Genomic DNA, 17,048 nt, shown 5'->3' with positions numbered 1-17,048 from the left:
GAGCGAGAGAGAAAGAAGAGTCCTGGTGGTGGGACTGACTCAGGTCTTGCCCAGACTGAGGCTTACAGCAGGGATCACTCAGCTTTGGTCAGCTTTTCACCGCTTCAAAGGCAGGGAGGAGAGGTTCTGTGAAATCATACAATAACAGTGAATATAACCACCCTTTCAAAACACAACTGGACTGAACTGGATAGGTGGGAACGAGACAGGAGGAAGGGATGGTGTTTCACTGCTGATACAAGGAAAGATAGGAACATATAGTACTTGCTTCTGTGCTGTGGGAACATATGTAAAGGGTACACAAATATGCTCAAGATGTCTTTCAAAAAATGTTAGGTCAGAGAAAAAGCTGACTGATCATGCTTACCCTTTATCTGCAACACCCTGCCTTACATTTACGCTATTTCTCATGTTCACACTTGGGACCTGCCCAGCTCAGCTTTTATAGCCAACTACTGAGCTGCACCACAGCAGCAAAAGCAGGTTGATGTTATTACTGAAGGTCAATTTAAAAACAGCTTCTAATTGGAAACTCAAATCTTCAAAAGCATTGAAGAATTGTATTAATAGCTTAAAGGGGCCTCTCAGCTAACTGCAAATATTTATTTACCTTGACAGTAGATTCAATACATACTAAAAAGTCAAAACAATCCACAAGCAAACAGAGAAATACATACGGATGAAAACAACAAACACATATTGCAAATTACAACTGTTACGCAACATTCGCAACACAAAAACAACACTAAATTAAAAAAAGATTAAAATCATTGATGCCTTGATGCTTTTGCACAACCCAAACAGCCTCAGAATTCTGGACGAGGTGAGCACAAACAACTTTTGCGGCTCAGGTTACATTTAGGAATTCTGTATTGACTGCTAACACTTACAATGAAGGATGTGAGATGGGTACAATATTCTCTGAATTTACCATAGAACATAGTCTGCTCACATACTGACTTGAGGGAGAGGCTTTCACTCAAACAAACACCCTAAACCTGCGTAAAAAACACAGTCTTTGCTGTAAATGACAACACATATTATCAGTATGAGTTTTGAAGCTAACATGTTATCTTATTAGCTGAGGAAATTGAAATTTAAAGAAAACACCGTAACTTCCTTCTCTAACTTTTCAGAGAAAAAAATACAGGTGTTCAACAAACCACACTTTCAAAGTTTTTATTATGCTCTTTCAAGTCCCTACAGACAGTGATAATACACATCAAACTTTTCACTCAGCCAACTGCTACTGTACAATTGTGTCTTGCGTAGTGATTATAATACAGTTTACTTCATATGTGCAGAAATGTAGGGGTACCCCAACTTACCTTGTCCAACCTCACCACAAAGCTTTTGACTGCAAGTCAGTCAGTAGAATGATCACAGTAGCCTGGCAGCCTTGTGATCCCAGCAGAGCTGTCCTTAAATGATGCCTCACCTTGGCTGATTAGTCAATCAGGTGCAGGTGAATCTCAGGCCGCCTGCAATGTAACACATGCTAATTTCTGCAGTAAAAACTGGCTTTTGAATAGGGTGTGTATGACTTCTCAGTGCTTTTGCAGCCAGCCTCAAGTAGACATTCGACGGACTTCAGGATTCTTCACTTCCCCATTGGCTTTATTTTTCAACAACCGGTTGCTTGGTCTGTGCGTAATTGGATATCAACTTTTATTTTGTTTATGCATAGCCAAATCTTCAGAGGTCGCCACTTCTTAAAAATATATTATAGTCACTAAGCAACACAGCTTCACCAACTGACTTATTTGTAAAGAATGAGGATTATGGGTTGTGTGAATCCCATACCGTCCTGCTACTGGACATACGCACTGGGGCACTCCACTGCTTACAATGGCCCCTTCACCGTTTTGCTCCTGTCAGTGTAATGTGGCTAAAGACTAAATTGCCCAACTGTATAGGAAATAGTTCAGCCATAATTACAAATAGTATATCCTGTATATGTGATCACGTTTTCAATGATGTGTTCAGGAACCAGTGGGATTGTGGTTGAGAGAAATGTTGAGGAATTGGGAAAAGGGAGTGATTGACTAACACACTGTTGGTTTTGGTGTCATTTGTTGACAATAGGGTATTGAAGAATATCAGCAGCCATATCATTTACATGAAAGAGTGTTTTAGATTTTCCTTTTTCCTTTCTACCATGTGGCACTTTCAACGCAATTAACAACTAAACAAGAAAATGGACTTCTGAGAAACTGTTCAACATACTTGCAGAAATGCTGACAGACGGGTCTGATCCACAGCAATATTGTGTTTCTCACTGGGGTAACCCATACTAAAAACTTATGACCTCATCTAGCTGAATGGTTTATGGTTTCTTTTTCTATGGTGGCTTTTACCCAGAGGGAGACATTTTGGGGGATGCCACTGTTCTGGGTTCCTCTTTCTCTTAAATGGAAAAGGTAAATCTGACCACATGGAATCAATAAGCAATGGTCTGTAAGCTTGTGATGTGGAGACTCTTAGCAAGAGCCTGTAGACTTATACACACATACAGTTACAAAGGTTATGAATATAACAAACATAAGCTACAAAGTGCACAAACAGTGTGTTATTGTTGGTGTGGGTGTGAACATGTGCGTCACTTGAACTTGAAGTGTGTTTGATGTGTGTGAGCGGTGCTCCTGTTATTCTCTCTTTGACAGCTAAATCAGCCCCCTCCTCCCGCCTTTGTACGTAACCTCAGAAGATGATTAGTTCATATTTTCCCCCAATTGTATAGACCGGTCCCTAGTGACAGAAATAATGTGTTTTATAGATATGATACAAGTCACCCCGTAAATAGGTCAGCTGTCTGAAGTGTGACGTGTCATGTGTTCCTTTCCAGCTCTGAAATGTCTTTTCTAATGAGCCTTAGTGATTTTGGAGAGGAAAACACCACAGCCCTTTTTCCAATAAAGCCTCTCTCTGCCTCTCCGAGCCTTGCATGACAGAAACAAAAGCTGTTTGTCCTTTTTGGGATTGGTGTGTGTGTGTTTTTCTGTGTGCGCGTGTTCAGTATGAGACCGTTCTCTCTTTTAATTTGTGTTATTCTTTTATGCTTTCTGTTCTTCTTTTTATATCTCTGGTTTCTTTAAATGAAATATTTTCTCATGACTTTCCCCACCTGAGCTAAGGGCTCCATATAAATGTCTCTGTTCAAGATCATATAATTGTCCCGGCACGCCATTGGGCCATTTAGTCAAGATATCCTTGAAAATATTCTGCGAAATATTAAGTGAAGACAAGGAATATAACAAAAAAAATCATGAACAAGGGAATTTACGAAAGTACCATTCTTATATAAGTCAATGATCAAGATAACACAATTAAGGCATGAATGTCTGTAATGCTATACACAGAATGGATACAAATTTTGCACGAAGAATCTAAGTAATCAAAGCCTGGCCCTGATTAACACCGCACTATCTGTGTCGATGAGTAAGGTGATCAGGTTGGCTTCCTTCCTTTCACCCTCATGTGCCTGCATCCCCTTGTGCCTCTGATTCACAGGGCCCCATCCCCTCCCTTTGCACCAGACGCAGCCAAGAAGTGCACAAAGGGGGCACAGTGTCACTCCCGTCCTTCACGACATAAAAGGGAACTAATTTCCCTGAATATCTGTGACTCTGCATGCATTATCACTGCTAAACAACAGCTTTTAGCTTAGAAAGGAAAGCACATTATCTTTGCTATGTTTTTTACATATTTTTTTATTTGTATCACAAGAATTTCTTATGACACTTAAAAAAGCACAAATAAAAGAGAGAACAAAAACAAGCTTGTACATAAGTGTCATGTACAGTAGCCGATCAATACCTGATATATTTATGATACATGAATACAATATCATTAGTACAAGAAAGGCAACAATGTATAAATTCACGTGTCTATACAAACAGACACATTTGGACTTGCATGCACACATAAATTCATATTCTAGTTAATATGCACACCTGTTAATATACTAAAATTACTAACAAAATTAATAACATACTTAATAAATTAATATCATTCAACCAGAGAGTCATTGAAGGTGTCAGAATTAATGTACCTCACCTATTTTTCCCATCTGTCTTTTTAAATATCAACCTGATTCCTAATTCTCATGGTAATTTTCCATATATTTAATTTACAAGATCCTTTTATTTTGAGTTAATTAAATTGTCATATTTTAACTAATAATTTGTAATATGTAAGAAGAAACCAGAGAGAAACGTTTTTCTTTATCACTTCTGGTTATCTCCCTAATATTAGAACTTGTGGGTTTTTATTTTAAAGTAAACCTAAAATATTTGAAAGTTCTCTGTTTGAGTTTTCCCAAAATCCATGTATAACTTTACAGGACCAATATAAGATAAGATATTTCTTTAATCATCCCACAACGGAGGAACTTTCATTGTTGCAGCAGCAAAGTGCAAAGATTCTCAACAAAAGAAGCACACAGGGAACATGGTGCACAATTCAGTAAAAAACATAGAAATGTAAAAAAAATATAGATACAAGAAATATGAATAGATGTGAGCTTTACTTTTTTAACATTTTTTTGCCATTTGCTCACCATATTGTCTCCAATATCCTGGCGCGACATTGGCTGTGTACTTGTTTTGAATTGTGCGTGTGTTTTAAAGAATCTTTAAAATCTTCCACATGAATTATTTCCTTTAGTTTGACTTTGTTGTGTCAGTTTTGTGTCAAACCAACATGTTTTGGGCCTTTATTGGAGAGATAGGACAGTGGATAAGGTCAGATTTGAACCTGGGCCGCCCCCTTGAAGGACTACAGACTCCATAGATGGAGTGTGTGCAAAAGTTACTGCACCACCAGCACCCCACTGTCATATATTTTTATCATACATTTTACCAATGGGCTGATGGTACTGAATCCATCTTTTTTGGAAACATCAGAAAGGTAACTTCTCACTTGGAATAATCTGAATAAATGAGAGTTGGGTAGACCACACTGTAAAGATAATTGTTCAAAAAAAACGTCAGTTAGTTATCTCCAAAGCTCAAGTGACATCATCCTGAGACACAGAATGTATACAATGATACAGATTTTACAGTAACAGTCTAAGTAGTCAAAGCCTGGCCCTGATTAACACCATGCGTTCTTTGTAGATGAGTAAGTATGCTGGTGATCAGGTTGGCTTCCTTCTTTTCACCCTCATGTGCCTGCCTTCCCTTGTGCCACTGATTCACGGGGCCCCATCCCCTCTCTGTGCACCCGAGACAGCCAAGAAGTGCACAAAGGGGGCACAGTGTCACTCCCGTCCTTCACAACATAAAAGGGAACTAATTTCCCTGAATATCTGTGACTCTGCATGCGTTATCACTGCTGAACAACAGCTTTTGGCTTAAAAATTAAAGCTCATTATCTCTGCTATCTAATCTTTGCTATCACTTTTGTTGGTAAATGACTATCGATGACCACTGATGTCTCTGTATCTGATGTGTTGGGCACTGGAGCATGACGACCGGCCTCGTTGTAGACCCATTTCCCAGAACATTTAGAATCAGCCTGAGAGATGTTGATAATGGGAATTCTTTGTTTTCCTTTTGATATACGGTGTTTTCTTTTTTCCTCTGCCTCACATTTTTTGGGAAAGCCTGCAGTATTAATCAGTGACACACATGTGAGTAGGGCTCCCCAGAGTCTTTAGGTCAATAAGCCGAGCAAAGAATTTCCACATTTTATTCTGAATTGCATGGAAATTTTCAGAAAAACATCTATTACTGGTTGTAGACGAGTCAAATCTAATGTCTTTGTAGTCTGCGTGGTGAGTACAACACTCAGAATGCCTGAGTGGTCCTCTGGGCTTCTTCTCTCTTGCATAATGTGGCTAAATATAAAAAGAAACATTAAGACAAGAATATTATAGAAGGACTTACAGTCATTACACAAACGTGTAGATATTATAAAGGATCAAAGACTTCTATTGCACACTTCCCATTACCCTGATGCATCCTTTCCTTATAGTAAACAATGGAAGAAGAGCTGATTTGATGGCATTTTATCTTTGATTAGAGAGTAAAAAATGAGTCATGTGCTAGAACCATACTTTGAAAAAAAAAAAAAAAAAAAACATGTCATAAACAGTACAGCTCAAGGAGTGGACCTGAATGAGGCTCGGCTCTGCATGATTGAGCCGTCGAGTCAGAGGAACGTGTTTGAAGTTTGGTGATGGGGCATTATGAGAAGCCTTCCCCTGTCATAATGACCCACTGGGTGTATGGGCACACACAGCTTTAAAGCAGGGCAGGAATGCAGCTATTGAGAGATGCCCAGACATGAAGTGAGTGCCAAGCTAGCCAAGCAGCACCCTGCTGTCATTCACCCTGTGCAGAACAGTGATGATTGCAACCGAGGGTTCAAGGTCAAAAAGGCATTTGGTCTTTGCATTGACTCATATGGCAGTTATTTCATATTTGCAAGTTATGTTGGCCTTATAAATAAGAGAAGCCTGTGGTAGTCAAATCCTCTGTCTGGAGATTAGTGGCTTAAATATTTTCTTGTAAAGGTCACTTAGAAATATCCCAAGACATGCAACTATTCCTAACACAGATCGGCTCACAAAAAAGCATGAATTTACAAGCAGTAGTGCAACAGGTAGGATGAGGCAGTTTATTAGTAGCTTTTGATTTCTCCCCATGTGTTTATGTTTGTGTAGGCACGTTCCCATAGCTTCCAGGAAGGAATCAATCGGTGCTTACATGCCATTTGAAAATGGAATGCTAATGACCCTGTTATAGCTTACATGCAATGTGTAACACACAGAGGCAGAATGGTGGGGCGCAGCCTTTCTGCCCCTGATCTGCCATTGGAGGTAACGACAGAGGTGTAATTGCGGGAACTTATGTTTGTCATGTTCATGCTAAATAATATAAATATTGGGTGTCAATGCAAATATTATCATTTCATATGAAATTTTACTTTCCAATTGACAAAATATCAAAAGGTCTTTCATAGAAATTAATGTGAATGCAGTTTGGCTATCACTTTATTTGCATATCTCATTCTCTTCATTCACAATCCTTAGTGTAAGCACTTGATGAGAGACAAATGAAGGCCTGAATTTTGATCCCAGTTGAACATCCTCCAATAGATAGCAAACAACAGTGTTATTCTCCACTCCATCCCTACTGTGCAGTCTTGTTTCAGAGGTACTGTATAGCACGCTGCAGTCCTGAGGATTTCACCTCACAGCACCGTGGAGCTATGCACATTCAGTTCATTCACTGACACATTAACCTCTAAGTGAGGCCTGCCATGGGGCTCTTAATCTGTCTTTGGCCACACAGAAACTTTAATTCCCTAACACGTGCTCACAAACAAACACACGCACACACTCACAGACCCAATGAAAGGCACCCAAGGGGTCAAGGGGCAAAGTTTGGCCGTTAGTGCTGCAGACACTGAACTAATTTTACTCACCAATATGCATGGGTGTGTGTGTTTGTGTCTGTGTGTGTGCCAGTCTAGCAGGGAGAGGAGAGGAGACCAGAGAAGAGGGGACCAGGGGATAGAGGACACTTTAATATGGGTGGAGAATTCACATGCATAAGATGCTGGCAGCTCCCATAGTAGTGCAGTCAATGGAATTTTTGGTTAATCCTCATTGAAACTGGGAGCTCCTTTCATGTTAGAACGCCAAAGTGACCCACCATGACCTTTTGTCCTCTCGCTTTGAGGCCTCGCTCCAACAATTAGCCCACACTCACAATGCCGACGCATGGAGAGGCGGAGACCAGTGTTCCTACAGCTCCAACACCCCTCCAGGCTCTTGGGGAGCTCCATCCTCACCACCCAAACTGGCAGATTCTGAATCAAAAATGGGTACAAGAACAAGAAAAAGAAAGTCAAAGCAAGAGCGGGAAGGCTGGGCAAAATGGGATAAAAAACTAGTGAATAATAGAGGAAATCTATGAGACCGGTGATGGAGAGAGAATAGGAGGAAGAAGGGAGAGATAGAAAGAATGAGAAACAGAAAAATACCAGAGCAGCAGAAAGCATGGCGGATAAAAGCCACTCTTAAGATAAGGTTGGCACAAATATGTTTTTGATCATTTAGCCGGGTCTGCGGCAAACTTTGGAGATGTTGCCAACTCAGAACCACAAATGTGCACAGATGTTTGAGATATTAATGTTCACTAAAACACAGATCCAGGTTGGCTGAATTACCGTACATGGTTGTGTGTTTGGCAGAAGTCTGAAACCCACACACAGACTTAAACACACAAAACCCCACTCGCAACAAAAGATGTAGATAACAGCGTCCCTATTCAACCTATCAAAAATCTTTGACCTTTCTATACAGAGCCTACAGAGGCAAGCGCACAAATCAAGACAAATTACCCTGTTTGTTTTTATTTGTTGAATTTAGTGTGCTCTTAGGTACGTGTAACACAGACAAAGAGAGTTTATGTGAAGGTATCTGTGTGTGTTTGTGTGCATACACTAACACACAGATTCATTATTCATGAATGTGTGGGAATGCTTGCCAAAAACATATCGTTCAAACAAAGGCCATTTCTCAGTGTGTGGGTGTCTGTGTGTGTACACTCCAAAAACACATACTCACTGAACTCCTGTCATGCCCTTCCAACATATGCTATGAGTTTGGCCTGTGTCCCGAGGAGCACTGCCACATGACTGAGAGCCCAGACAGCCCCAAACAATCAAACAATCCAAAGGCTGAATTGCACTCAAGCACTGGAGTCATTTGAAATGTGATTCTCTGGGTATAGAAATCAGCCATATAGCCTCAGAATTTTTATTTAAATCAGCTTCCCAGTCAGATATCTTTTATTTGTGTGGCTTGAATGCTGAGAGCATATTTCAGACTTGAGAGATTGAAACCTCAAGTTCTCCTCAGTATCAATCGCATTTTCTCAAAGCACTAAATCTTTCCAAGAAGCCTTAGGATGACTCCAAGTAGATGTGCACAGTATAACATTTTTCTGACGAACAGTCTTCAAACAGTGTTTCCTGTTTGTGCCAGAGGTGAATTGCTGTTATAAGACACAAACACACACATTCACACACATTCAGAAATGCAATATATGTGCAGAGACATAAACACAGCGAGAAAATTGCAAGAAATACTGAAGTAAGCAAGCTATTCTCAGTATCTCATTTGTTTTGCAACAAGCCCAATTCTAACCAAGGCTTTTCTTGCATTCAGAAATTTGGCGGCCACCTCACCATAATTTCATACCGCCACAGGCCCTTGTAAAGCCTGAGAGTTTGTCATTTCTGACTGCAATTATGGCTGTATGCCAATATGGTGATTAACACTTTATTTATGAGAGATCTTTTTTGCCAAATTAGTGCAAAAACATACACCAGAATAGAAGCGTTTGATGCTCAAAATTTCCAGGGAGGCCACAAGTCATCATTCCCTTACTGTGAAAATTCACACATTCACTTTTATCTTGCAATGATTTTTCTTTTGACTAGGGCACATTAATTTCTTTAATAAATTAGGTTTTCAATTACACAATTATTAAAATACTAATGTTGCTCATGTTGAACCATGTACAATGTAAGCAAGTTGTGACCACCTCAGAAATCCTGTTTAACCATGCATATTATGATCATTTCCCCAAGATTTTCCCAGACTCAAGTTATGTTATCAAGTTGAACCAGAGGATCGCCAGTTCAAGTCCCAGTACTAAATGAACTAAATGTGGAGATTGGTCTGGTGGCTGGAGAGGTGCCGGAACATTTCTTGAGCTTCCGAGGTGCAACAAATTCTCCCCCCCCCCCCCCCCCCCCCCCCCCACACACACACACACACACACACACACACACTCTCAACGTCACTCTGTGCATGTGTATATTTCAGCCCGTGTGTGTTGCATGATCATTAGAGTGTAAGAACAGAATTTCCCCTTGCAGAAAATCTCAAGACGGGAGGACGTCCGTCTGTCCGTCCGTCCGTCCGTCCGTCCGTCCGCAGGCAGGCAGGCAGGCAGGCAGGCAGACAGACAGACAGACAGACACTTTATTGATCCTGAGGTAAATTCAAGGTAAACTCTAAGTAAAAATATAATTTTGCAGTGTTCATTGTTGGGCTAAGATAATGACTGAGGTCTCAGCACAGTGTCTCTCTGCACTTTCAGGCCATGATACTTGATACTTGTTTTCAGCAGAAAAACAAGGAAAGTATTTCATCAGATGTCACGCAGAGTGAGCTTTTCTCTTTCGCAACGTAGACCGTCTTGCTTGATGCTGTGCACACCCATACACACACAAAGACACACACACACTGGCACATGAATAAACACACTTGCAAACACGCTGCACCTTCTCTTTAGTAGCTGTGCTCTGAGCCAGTGCTAGGTCTCTGTGTGTTTTCAATTACGCGCCCTCCGATCGCCCTCTCCTCCGCTGCAGAATACTCTCCGCCTGTTGCCTGACTAACAGATATGCAGCCATATTAAAGCGAGAGAGGAAGGGCAGGATTACAGAGGGGCTGAATGGTAATAAGAGTGGCCAAAAAGGTCTCTCCTTGTATCCATCTTGCATAAACACACATGTTCACAAAGGAACTGTTGTTTCCTTGTGTAGCAGGTTTAGAAAACAATACAGCTGCATGTACGTCACGTTTTCTGACAAAACATCAAACATGGAAAAAGTTGAATGGGACAGAGTGTCCTGGTTACATTTTGTTGGGAATCCACTGCATTTATCTTCCAATTCGCCGTTCACACGTTCCTTTCACTCTTTTTTGTTTTCTGCACTGTATTTATATCTCACATGCATCATGATTATGTTTTAGTGTTTGTACCTCGTCTGTGACTTCAAAGATCCCAGTTCACCAAATCTCCTTTAATCGTGCCTGAGGAGCCATTGTGTTGATACGGCTATGACATTATGCCTTTATGATAAACCTCATCAACGCCAAAGACATTTAAGACTAATCCACTGAGTATACACGCTCGGCAGCATCACTTACATCTCTCAGCAGCTTAACAAAGCATGGTCTGTCTCTCCACTTCGCCAGTGTTTTCTAGCTTTAATGAAGGGTTACTGAGGCATCAAGGAGTCCCCCCTGTTTGTGTGAGTGCACATAGAGACAAGCATGCACACAAGTTGTGATCTGCATTTCTGTGAATGAATCTGATAAATGTGCTTTGTTCAGCCCTTGGCTGTTAATCGACAGCTATTATCTGAATCAGTAGTTTGTTTGAAAAGGTAAAAAAAATGTCTTCATGTTGACTGAATTACTTAACGCTGTTTAGAAAAGTAATCTTCTTAGCCAAGTTAAATATCTCTGTTCATATATTCAGACAGAGATTGTCATTTTTGGTTTTTGAGAGGCTCAAGCAGGAAAACGTGTTGTTTTTCATCGCCCCCTTTGCCCATTCATATGAGTGCTTATCAATGCTAAACCTATCCTGGCTGAATCCACTGCACTTTTTTTGTGCTCCCCTTAATCCTTGAGGACCAAGATGGGGAGTTGTAATCTGGAAGAACACCTCATTCTGTCTCATTCATGGGCCCATGTAATGAAAACCGCCCTTTGATGAATAGGTTGATTTGAAACCTCTACTTATGGTAAGTTATTCAAAGAAGCTTAGGTGGTTGGAGGGATGAGTTGTTCCTGAAAGCACACACTGCACATAGTGTTTAATAGCCAGGCTTCCTCCTCCTCCCCTCTCCCCCCAACAGCACCACACACACACACACACACACACACACACACACGCAGTCACATGGCTTTTCTTTCTCAATCTTTCGTCTAATATAAATGTTTCAATGAAACCTTTATGACTTCCCTCAGTATGTCTCTCCCCTCTCCCTCCATGTCCTCTCTCTTATCTAACTCCTGCCTGGTTACATTGCCAAGTTAGAGCCCAAAAAACTGATTTATGTAGTGGCCATCACAAGACAGCAACCATTCTTGGCTGTGGCTGCAGAGAGATAAAACCACACCATAAAGACAGCATTGTTTCCAGCCTTAAAAACAGCCACAAGTGGGATAAATACTGCTGCCTTTTTCACGGCCTCCTCAAGGACATGCATCTGCTTGGACTTGTAACTGATTGTCCCCAGATCTGATGAAAGCAGCTGACTGAGAAAACATAAGAGATGGTTGGAGATATGAAAACAGTCATGGCAGATGTTTGGGTTACCTACAAAAGAGGTTTTCAATCTATTTGGATGTAAGTGTAAGGCTTTAAGAGTGTGGTCTCTTATAAATTTATAGGTGGAACCGGAGGAAGGGATATACTCCTATTCAAATGTCATGAACAATTTGTTCAACACAAACAAGGAAGCCCTAAGTTTATTTGAACAGATCAAGTTTCCACTTGCAGTGATTTATTATATTTCCCCCCTTACTCATTCCAACATTATTAGATATACATTAACAACAGATGAATATATTTATAGAATTTTAAGAACAACAACAATGAAACAGATAACTCAAAACTGACTAAAACCAACCCCACCTTAGATGAAAAGAAACAATTAATGAAATGTATAATATGGAAAATACATAGGATAAAGAATAAAGGTGACATATTTGAGTCAAGATGAAAGAAGTTAACTATCAGAAATTTAATATCGGGGAAAATGGAGATGAACAAAGAGCTAGATATGCTTGTACTCGAGCATCAAACTTAAGCCAGAAGCCTAAGGTGAGGATCACAAAAACAGAAATATATAAACACTATTAGAGTAGAACTAACCAAGGCTGTTCTTTCTTTTTTCTCACTTTTCTGTTCGTATGATGAGCTACCAGAGATATATACCCTGTGTAATTGTCTGTGTTGAAAATGCACCTGTTTAAATATATCTTCTGTACCATTCATATGCATACCGTATTTATTTAAAGTTGATCTGACATGTTATGTTGTTTTTTCTTCAAAACTCAATCAATTAAAAAGTATAAATGACAAAAATATTTTTTTTAGTTTACTACGAAATAGAATCCCAAGTCTGAAAAATAGTACAACACATTCTTTGCAACTGTGTTATTTTGAATAAATTCAGCAAGTTGCGCAGCAGGTCTTGAAGGAAATTATTAGATGATCCTTCAGACAGAACTGATAGTCCTCAAAGCCAATGCATCTGTGTCCAATGTCTTTTGGTTTGCTTCACAGTGTAGTGAACATTTATTATTTTATTTTATTTTAGCTTTATTATGTTGTCTGTTGGGCAATCCTCTTTTGTTTTTTAGGAGGAATGTATCATGCATGTATGTTTCCTTATTTCTCTTTATCAGCTAGACGTTTCTTGTATATTCCATGTGCAACTCTGACAAATGTTGGAATACACCTTCTGTATCTCCTTTGTTTGTTGTAGTTTCATCATATTCTGGCAAAATGTGCATCACGGCAGCTTGTGTCTTTGTTGTGTGCCAGTGGTGCAAAACGTAGGCAATGATGATGGTGACATGTTAGTCAGCCCTTGGTGATTCCATATTTGAGCAGATTTATTGACATCTGAAACAGGACATGGTGATAGCCTCTTGCTTTCTACACAGTCATCAGATAAAAGTCAGGTATCAGAAATTCAACTGTTCTGCACTTTGGAAAACTAGAGTCAATCAATAGTGAAACATTTGCAGGATGATGGAAGTGATGGAAACGTCACAAAGCGCGACACCTAGTTGCCCCAATCCCCCAAAAGCATTACTTTAAAAAAGTTTTTTTTTTTAAATGATGTAAGAAAGTTTCTGAGTTTGTATGTGTTGTGTGCAAACACAATTGACACAGCATTAGATCATATTTCTTGTTAAACATGCTGCAACTCGGATGGAAAAAAGAATGTTGCAGTTAGGAGTCACAGCTATCGTTACAAAGTTAACACTCTTCTGTCCAATTACAAGAAGAACAAATATTCAAAATTTATATTAAGAGCACACCACAGAGGTTTATGAATTCAATAAAGACATTCAACAAGAGCAATCGAATGCAAAGTGTGTGTCAAACAATGCTTCGATGTCGATGCTTGAGCCAAACATGCAGTTTGTATGTGAAAGTGGCTATAATATTTGCATCTTGGGAGAATTTAATACTTCCTTTTAAGTACAGAGTTTTAGCACGGATTTTGTTAAGCCATCAGTGCAAGTTTCTTGTCGTGGAGCTAATTAAAAAATGCAGAGGCTTTAAGGTCAGGTACATTATCCTAGCATATCTGAACCAATTTGCTTTCCCCTACCCTTGATTCAACACCTGCTGGTTTGCAAATTTCACAGCTACCTGAGTGGCATCCAAAACCGCCATGTGGGGTTGCTTTGAAATCCACCCTCTCTGGTCATAACACATACAGACCAATTTAAACATAGAGGGAGGACATAGGGAGTAAGCAGCAGGTGGTGCAGATAACAGACTCTCTGACCTGGTCCCTTCACACCAGAGCTCTTGTAAAAAGAGCTCAGCAGCGCATGCACTTTTTTACATCGGATGAAAGGAGCAAGCCTCTCCCCCCATTCTCACCACCTTCTACAGAGGCACTATAGAGAGCCTGACCAACTACATCTCTGTCTGGTCCGAAGCCTGCTGTGCCTCCTACTGGAAGTTCCTGCAGAGAGGGGTGAGGACGGCGGAAAAAATCATCAGGACTCCACTTCCTCCCATCTGGGAGATTGCAAAAGGCCGCTGTCTGACCAGGGCTCAGAGAATCAGCAGAGACTCCTCCCTCCCCCATCAAGGACTGTTTTCGCTGCTGGACTCTGGAGAGCGTTTCCTCAGCCTCCGTAGCAGAACCTCCAGGTGCTAACTTCTTCCCTCAGGCCATAAAACTTCTGAACACAACAAAATAATCCCTTCAATTCCCCCTTCAACCCCCACAACCAGATTACTTCACTGGACTGTAAATAAGACGATATAATATACATCAATAAACGTGCAATATTTTTATCTGTACAATAATTTTATACATGGCTCTATTTGTTATATCTATTTATATCAGCACCGTATTTTGTAAATACAACATTCCTAATGTAAATACTTGATGCTGCTTTTTTATCCTGCAAAACAACATTTTGTTCTTATCTGCATTGTAAAGTTCAAATTTGAATGACAATAAAGAAAGTCTAAGTCTACTGCCTACTGCAATGTCATAAGACAAGCCAGCTTTTAACGTGTCCTTAATGTCTGATGATATAGTAATGTCATGTGATGTTTTAATCCAGAAGATAACAAGCACTTTGTTTGAGTGTTACTCAAACCAAGTCTTCCTGAGATCATCACTCTTCTGTGCAACAAACAATTTTGGAAATAGTCTGTGGTCTAAGGATTATTACTGTTTAAAAAAGTGAAGCTATTTCCCTTTTTCTCTGGTTGATTCATTGTGGGAAGTCAAATTTGGCAATGTAACTGCCTTACCAAAATCAAATCTTTGGATTGCACAACACAGAAGTTTAGATTTATCTCCAATTTCCAAACAGAATACTTCTCAAGAAATGTTTCTATTTGTATTACTGAAATAATAAGAATATAAAATCAGCTTACAGGAGTAAATGCTGCCAAAAAGAAGAGTTTATACAAAAAGTTATTGGGGTATAAAACGACTCTGCTGAGGCAAGGAAGCAACAGAAGGATTTTACCATCTGATTGAGATTATTGGATTCCAGTCACTGAGAGTGTGTAACACAGTCTTACCATACTGTTGTACTTAAGCGATGAGTTAGATAAAGGTATAGCTTCTTCATAATAAAAGGAATTTAAGCTTCAAGAAAAAGTAGGAATAATAGGCTACAAAAAAACAGGGATTGATTTCTAACAAGTTATAGTACATTTTTTAGAACTAGAAAACTTTCACTTCCAGCGCATGGGCCCATACTCACAAACATTCTGAGAATCCTCTTAGAGAGCTTCTAACTTACCTTAAAAAAACATAGTAACATAGCAGTTTTTAAGATGATAAAAGACAGACAGACAGACAGACAGACAGACAGTCACAAGAAGGCACACAGAAATAAACTTAAGCCCCGTTATAACTGAGCGGTCCGGTCCGGTTCATCTCGGCACACAGCCGTCTCTGAAACAAAGCTTGATTGAGTTTTGTAATAAAGACCCATCTGTCAGTGACAGAGTAGATGAACTGCTGGATGTCTTCCAGCGTTGGTTTTGTTTGTGTCATGTTTTTCTCATTTGTTTCATTTATTAGTTAGTGGTTAGAGGTTAGCTGTTAGCAGTTAGCTGCTATCATGTGATGCTATTACGTAGCTGTGGAAACACAAACGGGATCAGGCTTTACTGTACCTATCCGTACCGGACTGCTGTGTGGAAACGGGGCTATAGGTACTTTACCTCGGATGGAGTACAATAGCAAACACAATGTCTGTGATGTGATGACAGCTGGGAACATCATACTTTGGCTCCAAAACACTTAGAAGACGATGAGCTTCTGTTATATTTATTGCACATGTCTCTTAACATTCTCCAGCGTTCGCTGCAAAGTTAGCCGTAGCTGTCTAATGCTGCTAGCGCTAGCGGGTCTATTTAGCCTCGTTTCCACACAGCATCATCAGTACAGTTTGGTACGGTTTGGTTCCATTAAAAAGCCTGATCCCATTTGCGTTCACACAGCCACCTGTGCACTATTTGGTAGGCGGCGTGTAAGCCGGATGACGATAGCCACTACGTAGCGTGATATGATAGCAGCTAACCGCTAACAGCAAACCACTAACTAATAAATTCAACAACGGAGAAAAACCCCACACAAACAAAACCAACATTTGAAGACATCCAGCAGTTCACCCACTTTGTCACCCACTTTGTTCCAAGACTCAATCAAGCTTTTCAGAGAAGGCTGTGTGCGGCGAGGAGAAATAAAGACGTAAACAATCGGCTGTGTATGGTTTAAACATGGCAGGGTTTTGTTAGTTTTTGACACACTTGAAGTGAAAAGTGGGACAGTATGGATCGGTTATTTGGGAATCTTTCCCGGGATTAGTCTATGGAACCCCGCTGTACTGAGCCGAACTGCTCGGTGGAAAAGGGGCTTTGGTGGCACTACAGCCCCTCTCTGGCCACTAGCACTAGCCACTTTACTGCGGGCCCGCCGTAAAGTGGTATCACTGCCGTTGTATC

The sequence above is a fragment of the Symphodus melops genome (assembly GCF_947650265.1).
Source record: "Symphodus melops genome assembly, chromosome: 6".
Lineage (NCBI taxonomy): Eukaryota > Metazoa > Chordata > Actinopteri > Labriformes > Labridae > Symphodus > Symphodus melops.
This window is presented reverse-complemented; position numbering follows the sequence as displayed.